The sequence below is a fragment of the Serinus canaria genome, chromosome 5 (assembly GCF_022539315.1).
Source record: "Serinus canaria isolate serCan28SL12 chromosome 5, serCan2020, whole genome shotgun sequence".
NCBI lineage: Eukaryota > Metazoa > Chordata > Aves > Passeriformes > Fringillidae > Serinus > Serinus canaria.
The window spans coordinates 46,457,029-46,465,764 of NC_066319.1; the positions used below are offsets into that span (position 1 = coordinate 46,457,029).

General features: G+C 39.4%; 1 long non-coding RNA gene across 2 annotated transcripts; it reads right to left on the reverse strand.

Annotated features, from left to right (window-relative positions):
• Positions 1-299: 299 nt before the first annotated feature.
• Positions 300-8,730, reverse strand: LOC127059699 (uncharacterized). 2 transcript variants are annotated; one of them, XR_007777752.1, is made up of 3 exons: positions 7,226-8,730; positions 2,048-5,301; positions 300-493 (listed from the first exon to the last, which is right to left on the reverse strand). It is a non-coding gene; the product is annotated as an uncharacterized LOC127059699 (long non-coding RNA). The 2 variants fall into 2 exon arrangements; XR_007777751.1 differs by having other exon boundaries at positions 2,048-6,481; positions 7,226-7,357.
• Positions 8,731-8,736: the final 6 nt, after the last annotated feature.

The window sequence follows — 8,736 nt, forward strand, 5'->3', positions numbered from 1 at the left end:
AGCTTAGGGGGATGTGCTAGTCAAATGTTAATACACTGACCATTGTTCTATTCGCCATGCATTTTCTAATTATAAATAATTTTTATCCTGACAAATCTAATGACTACTGCTTAGCTCTAATCACCGTTCTGTTGTCTCTGACGCATTGCCTATTGATGCTTTCACAAAACCCCATGAGTTCGTGTATTCCCATAAAAAAAGAAAAAATTTGGAGGGGACAATGTGAGAGACACGGAATGGCTACTGAAAAAAACAAAAAAAAATTAAATGAAACTTCCTTTCGGGAAGGGAAACGAAATCTTGCGATTTCAATGGGGATCAATTGGGCAAGCTTTGGTGCAAGTCCCTGCACTTGATGGCATGCCATGCCTTACGATGGGTTTCACTTTGAAGAACATTTCCTTTTTTTTCTTTTTATTCTTTTTAAGTATCCTTTCCACTTCTCCCATATCTTCCCCACCAAGTTGTGTCTGCCTCCTTGATTTTTTCCTGGCTTTTGCAACACCTGTGAGGTTAGTTTTGTCCTCTTTTGGTCCTTTGCACTGCACCTCATTTCCATCCAGACCACTTTCTTTTAGTCACAAAATTTCCCAAATTTTTTTTTTTTTCCTTCATGTCCATTTCATTTAAAGATATTTGTAGTCCAGAATGTTTGTATGCCCTTCTTTTCTTTTTTGGCCTTCAGCAGGGATGTCTTTAGGCAAGCCTTGCTGTATATCAAGCATGTCCCTGCACTGGATTAGATGCCATTGCCTTTTGATGGCTTTGCACTTTGGTGATTTTTTTTTTTTTTTTTAAAGTATCATTTCCATTTTCTCCCATATCTTCCCCTCCAAGTTGTGTCTGCCTCCTTGATTTTTTCCTGGCTTTTGCATCAGCTGATGAGAAGTTAGTTTTAGGTCCCTTTTGGTCCTTTGCACTGCACCTCATTTCCTGCACAGAGCACTTTCTTGTAGTCACAAAATTCCCAAATTTCCTTTTGGGGGGTTTTTCCTTCAAATTGCATTTCCTTTGAGCATATCTGCTTGTCCAGAGTGTTTGTATGTCCTTCTTTTCAGGGCCAAGATTTCGTTGCCCTTCCCGCAGGGAAATGAAATTTCCTTTCGGGAAGGGAAACGAAATCTTGCGATTTCAATGGGGATCAATTGGGCAGCTTTGTGCAAGTCCCTGCACTTGATGGCATGCCATGCCTTACGATGGGTTTCACTTTGAAGAACATTTTCTTTTTTTTCTTTTTTTTCTTTTTAAGTATCCTTTCCACTTCTCCCATATCTTCCCCACCAAGTTGTGTCTGCCTCCTTGATTTTTTCCTGGCTTTTCCATCAGCTGTGAGGATTGTTTTGTCCTCTTTTGGTCCTTTGCACTGCATCTCATTTCTGCACAGAGCACTTTTGGTAGTCACAAAATTTCCCAAATTTTTTTTTTTTTTCCTTCACATCCATTTCATTTAAAGATATTTGTGGTCCAGAATGTTTGTATGCCCTTCTTTTCTTTTTTGGCCTTCAGCAGGGATGTCTTTTGGCAAGCCTTGCTGTATATCAAGCATGTCCCTGCACTGGATAGAATGCCATGCCTTTTGATGGCTTGCACTTTGGTGATTTCTTTTTTTTTTTTTTTAAAGTATCATTTCTCTCATATGTTCCACTCCAAGTTGTGTCTGCCTCCTTGACTTTTTCCTTTCTTTTGCAACAGCTGAGAAGATTGTTTTGGCCTCTTTTGGTCCTTTGCACTGCATCTCATTTCTGCACAGAGCACTTTTGGTAGTCACAAAATTTCCCAAAATTTTTTTTTTTTCTCCTTCAAATTCATTTCCTTTGAGGATATCTGTAGTCCAGAATGTTTGTATGCCCTTCTTTTCTTTTTTGGCCTTCAGCAGGGATGTGTTTTGGCAAGCCTTGGTCTATGTCGTGCACCTCCCTGCACTGGATAGAATGCCATGCCTTTTGATGGCTTGCACTTTGATGATTTTTTTTTTTTTAAAGTATCATTTCCATTTCTCCCACATCTTCCCCTCCAAGTTGTGTCTGCCTCCTTGATTTTTTACTACCTTTTCCATCAGCTGTGAGGATTGTTTTGTCCTCTTTTGGTCCTTTGCACAGCATCTCATTTCTGCACAGAGCACTTTTTGTAGTCACAAAATTTCCCAAATTTTTTTTTTCCTTCACATCCATTTCATTTAAAGATATTTGTAGTCCAGAATGTTTGTATGCCCTTCTTTTCTTTTTTGGCCTTCAGCAGGGATGTCTTTTGGCAAGCCTTGCTGTATATCAAGCATGTCCCTGCACTGGATAGAATGCCATGCCTTTTGATGGCTTGCACTTTGGTGGATTTTTTTTTTTTTTTAAAGTATCATTTCCATTTCTCTCATATCTTCCCCTCCAAGTTGTGTCTGCCTCCTTGATTTTTTACTAGCTTTTGCAACAGCTGAGAAGATTGTTTTGGCCTCTTTTGGTCCTTTGCACTGCACCTCATTTCCATCCAGACCACTTTCTTTTAGTCACAAAATTTCCCAAAATTTTTTTTTTCCTTCACATCCATTTCATTTAAAGATATTTGTAGTCCAGAATGTTTGTATGCCCTTCTTTTCTTTTTTGGCCTTCAGCAGGGATGTCTTTTGGCAAGCCTTGCTGTATATCAAGCATGTCCCTGCACTGGATAGAATGCCATGCCTTTTGATGGCTTGCACTTTGGTGGATTTTTTTTTTTTTTTTTTTTAAGTATCATTTCCATTTCTCTCATATGTTCCACTCCAAGTTTTCTCTGCCTCCTTGACTTTTTCCTTTCTTTTGCAACAGCTGAGAAGATTGTTTTGGCCTCCTTTGGTCCTTTGCACTGCATCTCATTTCTGCACAGAGCACTTTTTGTAGTCACAAAATTTCCCAAATTTTTTTTTTTTCTCCTTCAAATTCATTTCCTTTGAGGATATCTGTAGTCCAGAATGTTTGTATGCCCTTCTTTTCTTTTTTGGCCTTCAGCAGGGATGTGTTTTGGCAAGCCTTGGTCTATGTCGTGCACCTCCCTGCACTGGATAGAATGCCATGCCTTTTGATGTCTTGCACTTTGGTGATTTTTTTTTTTTTTTTTAAGTATCATTTCCATTTCTCCCACATCTTCCCCTCCAAGTTGTGTCTGCCTCCTTGATTTTTTCCTGGCTTTTCCATCAGCTGTGAGGTTAGTTTAAGTCCCTTTTGGTCCTTTGCACTGCACCTCATTTCCAGCCAGACCACTTTCTTGTAGTCACAAAATCTCCCAATTTTCCATTTTTGGGGGGTTTTTTCAATTGCATTTCTTTTGATCATATCTCCTTTCCAGAGTGTTTGTAAGTCTTTCTTTTCAGGGGCGCAAGATTTCGTTTCCCTTCCCGAAAGGAAATGAAATTTCCTTTCGGGAAGGGAAACGAAATCTTGCGATTTCAATGGGGATCAATTGGGCAAGCTTTGGTGCAAGTCCCTGCACTTGATGGCATGCCATGCCTTACGATGGGTTTCACTTTGAAGAACATTTTCTTTTTTTTCTTTTTTTTCTTTTTAAGTATCCTTTCCACTTCTCCCATATCTTCCCCACCAAGTTCTGTCTGCCTCCTTGATATTTCCTGGCTTTTCCATCAGCTGTGAGGATTGTTTTGGCCTCTTTTGGTCCTTTGCACAGCATCTCATTTCTGCACAGAGCACTTTTGGTAGTCACAAAATTTCCCAAATTTATTTTTTTTTTCCTTCACATCCATTTCATTTAAAGATATTTGTAGTCCAGAATGTTTGTATGCCCTTCTTTTCTTTTTTGGCCTTCAGCAGGGATGTCTTTTGGCAAGCCTTGGTGTATATCAAGCATGTCCCTGCACTGGATAGAATGCCATGCCTTTTGATGGCTTGCACTTTGATGATTTTTTTTTTTTTTTAAAGTATCATTTCCATTTTTCTCATATCTTCCCCTCCAAGTTGTGTCTGCCTCCTTGATTTTTTCCTGGCTTTTGCATCAGCTGTGAGGATTGTTTTGGCCTCTTTTGGTCCTTTGCACTGCATCTCATTTCTGCACAGAGCAATTTTTGTAGTCACAAAATTTCCCAAATTTTTTTTTTTTCTCCTTCAAATTCATTTCCTTTGAGGATATCTGTAGTCCAGAATGTTTGTATGCCCTTCTTTTCTTTTTTGGCCTTCAGCAGGGATGTGTTTTGGCAAGCCTTGGTCTACGTCGTGCACCTCCCTGCACTGGATAGAATGCCATGCCTTTTGATGGCTTGCACTTTGGTGATTTTTTTTTTTTTTTTTTTTAAAGTATCATTTCCATTTCTCTCATATCTTCCCCTCCAAGTTGTGTCTGCCTCCTTGATTTTTTACTAGCTTTTGCAACAGCTGAGAAGATTGTTTTGGCCTCTTTTGGTCCTTTGCACTGCACCTCATTTCCATCCAGACCACTTTCTTTTAGTCACAAAATTTCCCAAATTTTTTTTTTTCCTTCACATCCATTTCATTTAAAGATATTTGTAGTCCAGAATGTTTGTATGCCCTTCTTTTCTTTTTTGGCCTTCAGCAGGGATGTCTTTTGGCAAGCCTTGCTGTATATCAAGCATGTCCCTGCACTGGATAGAATGCCATGCCTTTTGATGGCTTGCACTTTGGTGATTTTTTTTTTTTTTTAAAGTATCATTTCCATTTCTCTCATATCTTCCCCTCCAAGTTGTGTCTGCCTCCTTGATTTTTTCCTGGCTTTTGCATCAGCTGTGAGGATTGTTTTGGCCTCTTTTGGTCCTTTGCACAGCATCTCATTTCTGCACAGAGCAATTTTTGTAGTCACAAAATTTCCCAAAATTTTTTTTTTCCTTCACATCCATTTCATTTAAAGATATTTGTAGTCCAGAATGTTTGTATGCCCTTCTTTTCTTTTTTGGCCTTCAGCAGGGATGTCTTTTGGCAAGCCTTGCTGTATATCAAGCATGTCCCTGCACTGGATAGAATGCCATGCCTTTTGATGGCTTGCACTTTGGTGGATTTTTTTTTTTTTTTTAAGTATCATTTCCATTTCTCTCATATGTTCCACTCCAAGTTTTGTCTGCCCCCTTGACTTTTTCCTTTCTTTTGCAACAGCTGAGAAGATTGTTTTGGCCTCCTTTGGTCCTTTGCACTGCATCTCATTTCTGCACAGAGCACTTTTTGTAGTCACAAAATTTCCCAAATTTTTTTTTTTTCTCCTTCAAATTCATTTCCTTTGAGGATATCTGTAGTCCAGAATGTTTGTATGCCCTTCTTTTCTTTTTTGGCCTTCAGCAGGGATGTGTTTTGGCAAGCCTTGGTCTATGTCGTGCACCTCCCTGCACTGGATAGAATGCCATGCCTTTTGATGGCTTGCACTTTGGTGATTTTTTTTTTTTTTTTTTAAAGTATCATTTCCATTTCTCTCATATCTTCCCCTCCAAGTTGTGTCTGCCTCCTTGATTTTTTCCTGGCTTTTCCATCAGCTGTGAGGTTAGTTTAAGTCCCTTTTGGTCCTTTGCACTGCACCTCATTTCCAGCCAGACCACTTTCTTGTAGTCACAAAATCTCCCAATTTTCCATTTTTGGGGGGTTTTTTTCAATTGCATTTCTTTTGATCATATCTCCTTTCCAGAGTGTTTGTAAGTCTTTCTTTTCAGGGGCGCAAGATTTCGTTTCCCTTCCCGAAAGGAAATGAAATTTCCTTTCGGGAAGGGAAACGAAATCTTGCGATTTCAATGGGGATCAATTGGGCAAGCTTTGGTGCAAGTCCCTGCACTTGATGGCATGCCATGCCTTACGATGGGTTTCACTTTGAAGAACATTTTCTTTTTTTTCTTTTTAAGTATCCTTTCCACTTCTCCCATATCTTCCCCACCAAGTTGTGTCTGCCTCCTTGATTTTTTCCTGGCTTTTCCATCAGCTGTGAGGATTGTTTTGTCCTCTTTTGGTCCTTTGCACTGCATCTCATTTCTGCACAGAGCACTTTTGGTAGTCACAAAATTTCCCAAATTTTTTTCTTTTTTTTCCTTCACATCCATTTCATTTAAAGATATTTGTGGTCCAGAATGTTTGTATGCCCTTCTTTTCTTTTTTGGCCTTCAGCAGGGATGTCTTTTGGCAAGCCTTGCTGTATATCAAGCATGTCCCTGCACTGGATAGAATGCCATGCCTTTTGATGGCTTGCACTTTGGTGGATTTTTTTTTTTTTTTTATAAGTATCAGTTTCATTTCTCTCATATGTTCCACTCCACGTTGTGTCTGCCCCCTTGACTTTTTCCTTTCTTTTGCAACAGCTGAGAAGATTGTTTTGGCCTCCTTTGGTCCTTTGCACTGCATCTCATTTCTGCACAGAGCACTTTTTGTAGTCACAAAATTTCCCAAATTTTTTTTTTTTCTCCTTCAAATTCATTTCCTTTGAGGATATCTGTAGTCCAGAATGTTTGTATGCCCTTCTTTTCTTTTTTGGCCTTCAGCAGGGATGTTTTTGGCAAGCCTTGGTCTACGTCGTGCACCTCCCTGCACTGGATAGAATGCCATGCCTTTTGATGGCTTGCACTTTGGTGATTTTTTTTTTTTTTTTTTTTAAAGTATCATTTCCATTTCTCTCATATCTTCCCCTCCAAGTTGTGTCTGCCTCCTTGATTTTTTACTAGCTTTTGCAACAGCTGAGAAGATTGTTTTGGCCTCTTTTGGTCCTTTGCACTGCACCTCATTTCTGCACAGAGCACTTTTTTTAGTCACAAAATTTCCCAAAATATTTTTTTTTCCATCACATCCATTTCATTTAAAGATATTTGTAGTCCAGAATGTTTGTATGCCCTTCTTTTCTTTTTTGGCCTTCAGCAGGGATGTCTTTTGGCAAGCCTTGCTGTATATCAAGCATGTCCCTGCACTGGATAGAATGCCATGCCTTTTGATGGCTTGCACTTTGGTGGATTTCTTTTTTTTTTTTTTTTAAGTATCAGTTTCATTTCTCTCATATGTTCCACTCCAAGTTGTGTCTGCCTCCTTGACTTTTTCCTTTCTTTTGCAACAGCTGAGAAGATTGTTTTGGCCTCTTTTGGTCCTTTGCACTGCATCTCATTTCTGCACAGAGCACTTTTTGTAGTCACAAAATTTCCCAAATTTTTTTTTTTTCTCCTTCAAATTCATTTCCTTTGAGGATATCTGTAGTCCAGAATGTTTGTATGCCCTTCTTTTCTTTTTTGGCCTTCAGCAGGGGTGTGTTTTGGCAAGCCTTGGTCTATGTCGTGCACCTCCCTGCACTGGATAGAATGCCATGCCTTTTGATGTCTTGCACTTTGGTGATTTTTTTTTTTTTTTTTAAAGTATCATTTCCATTTCTCCCACATCTTCCCCTCCAAGTTGTGTCTGCCTCCTTGATTTTTTCCTGGCTTTTCCATCAGCTGTGAGGTTAGTTTAAGTCCCTTTTGGTCCTTTGCACTGCACCTCATTTCCAGCCAGACCACTTTCTTGTAGTCACAAAATCTCCCAATTTTCCATTTTTGGGGGGTTTTTTTCAATTGCATTTCTTTTGATCATATCTCCTTTCCAGAGTGTTTGTAAGTCTTTCTTTTCAGGGGCGCAAGATTTCGTTTCCCTTCCCGAAAGGAAATGAAATTTCCTTTCGGGAAGGGAAACGAAATCTTGCGATTTCAATGGGGATCAATTGGGCAAGCTTTGGTGCAAGTCCCTGCACTTGATGGCATGCCATGCCTTACGATGGGTTTCACTTTGAAGAACATTTTCTTTTTTTTCCTTTTTTTTCTTTTTAAGTATCCTTTCCACTTCTCCCATATCTTCCCCACCAAGTTGTGTCTGCCTCCTTGATTTTTTCCTGGCTTTTCCATCAGCTGTGAGGATTGTTTTGGCCTCTTTTGGTCCTTTGCACAGCATCTCATTTCTGCACAGAGCAATTTTTGTAGTCACAAAATTTCCCAAATTTTTTTTTTTCCTTCACATCCATTTCATTTAAAGATATTTGTAGTCCAGAATGTTTGTATGCCCTTCTTTTCTTTTTTGGCCTTCAGCAGGGATGTTTTTTGGCAAGCCTTGGTCTACGTCGTGCACCTCCCTGCACTGGATAGAATGCCATGCCTTTTGATGGCTTGCACTTTGGTGATTTTTTTTTTTTTTTTTTTAAAGTATCATTTCCATTTCTCCCACATCTTCCCCTCCAAGTTGTGTCTGCCTCCTTGATTTTTTCCTGGCTTTTCCATCAGCTGTGAGGTTAGTTTAAGTCCCTTTTGGTCCTTTGCACTGCACCTCATTTCCAGCCAGACCACTTTCTTGTAGTCACAAAATCTCCCAATTTTCCATTTTTGGGGGGTTTTTTTCAATTGCATTTCTTTTGATCATATCTCCTTTCCAGAGTGTTTGTAAGTCTTTCTTTTCATGGGCGCAAGATTTCGTTTCCCTTCCCGAAAGGAAATGAAATTTCCTTTCGGGAAGGGAAACGAAATCTTGCGATTTCAATGGGGATCAATTGGGCAAGCTTTGGTGCAAGTCCCTGCACTTGATGGCATGCCATGCCTTACGATGGGTTTCACTTTGAAGAACATTTTCTTTTTTTCTTTTTTTCTTTTTAAGTATCCTTTCCACTTCTCCCATATCTTCCCCACCAAGTTGTGTCTGCCTCCTTGATTTTTTCCTGGCTTTTCCATCAGCTGTGAGGATTGTTTTGTCCTCTTTTGGTCCTTTGCACTGCATCTCATTTCTGCACAGAGCACTTTTGGTAGTCACAAAATTTCCCAAATTTTTTTTTTTT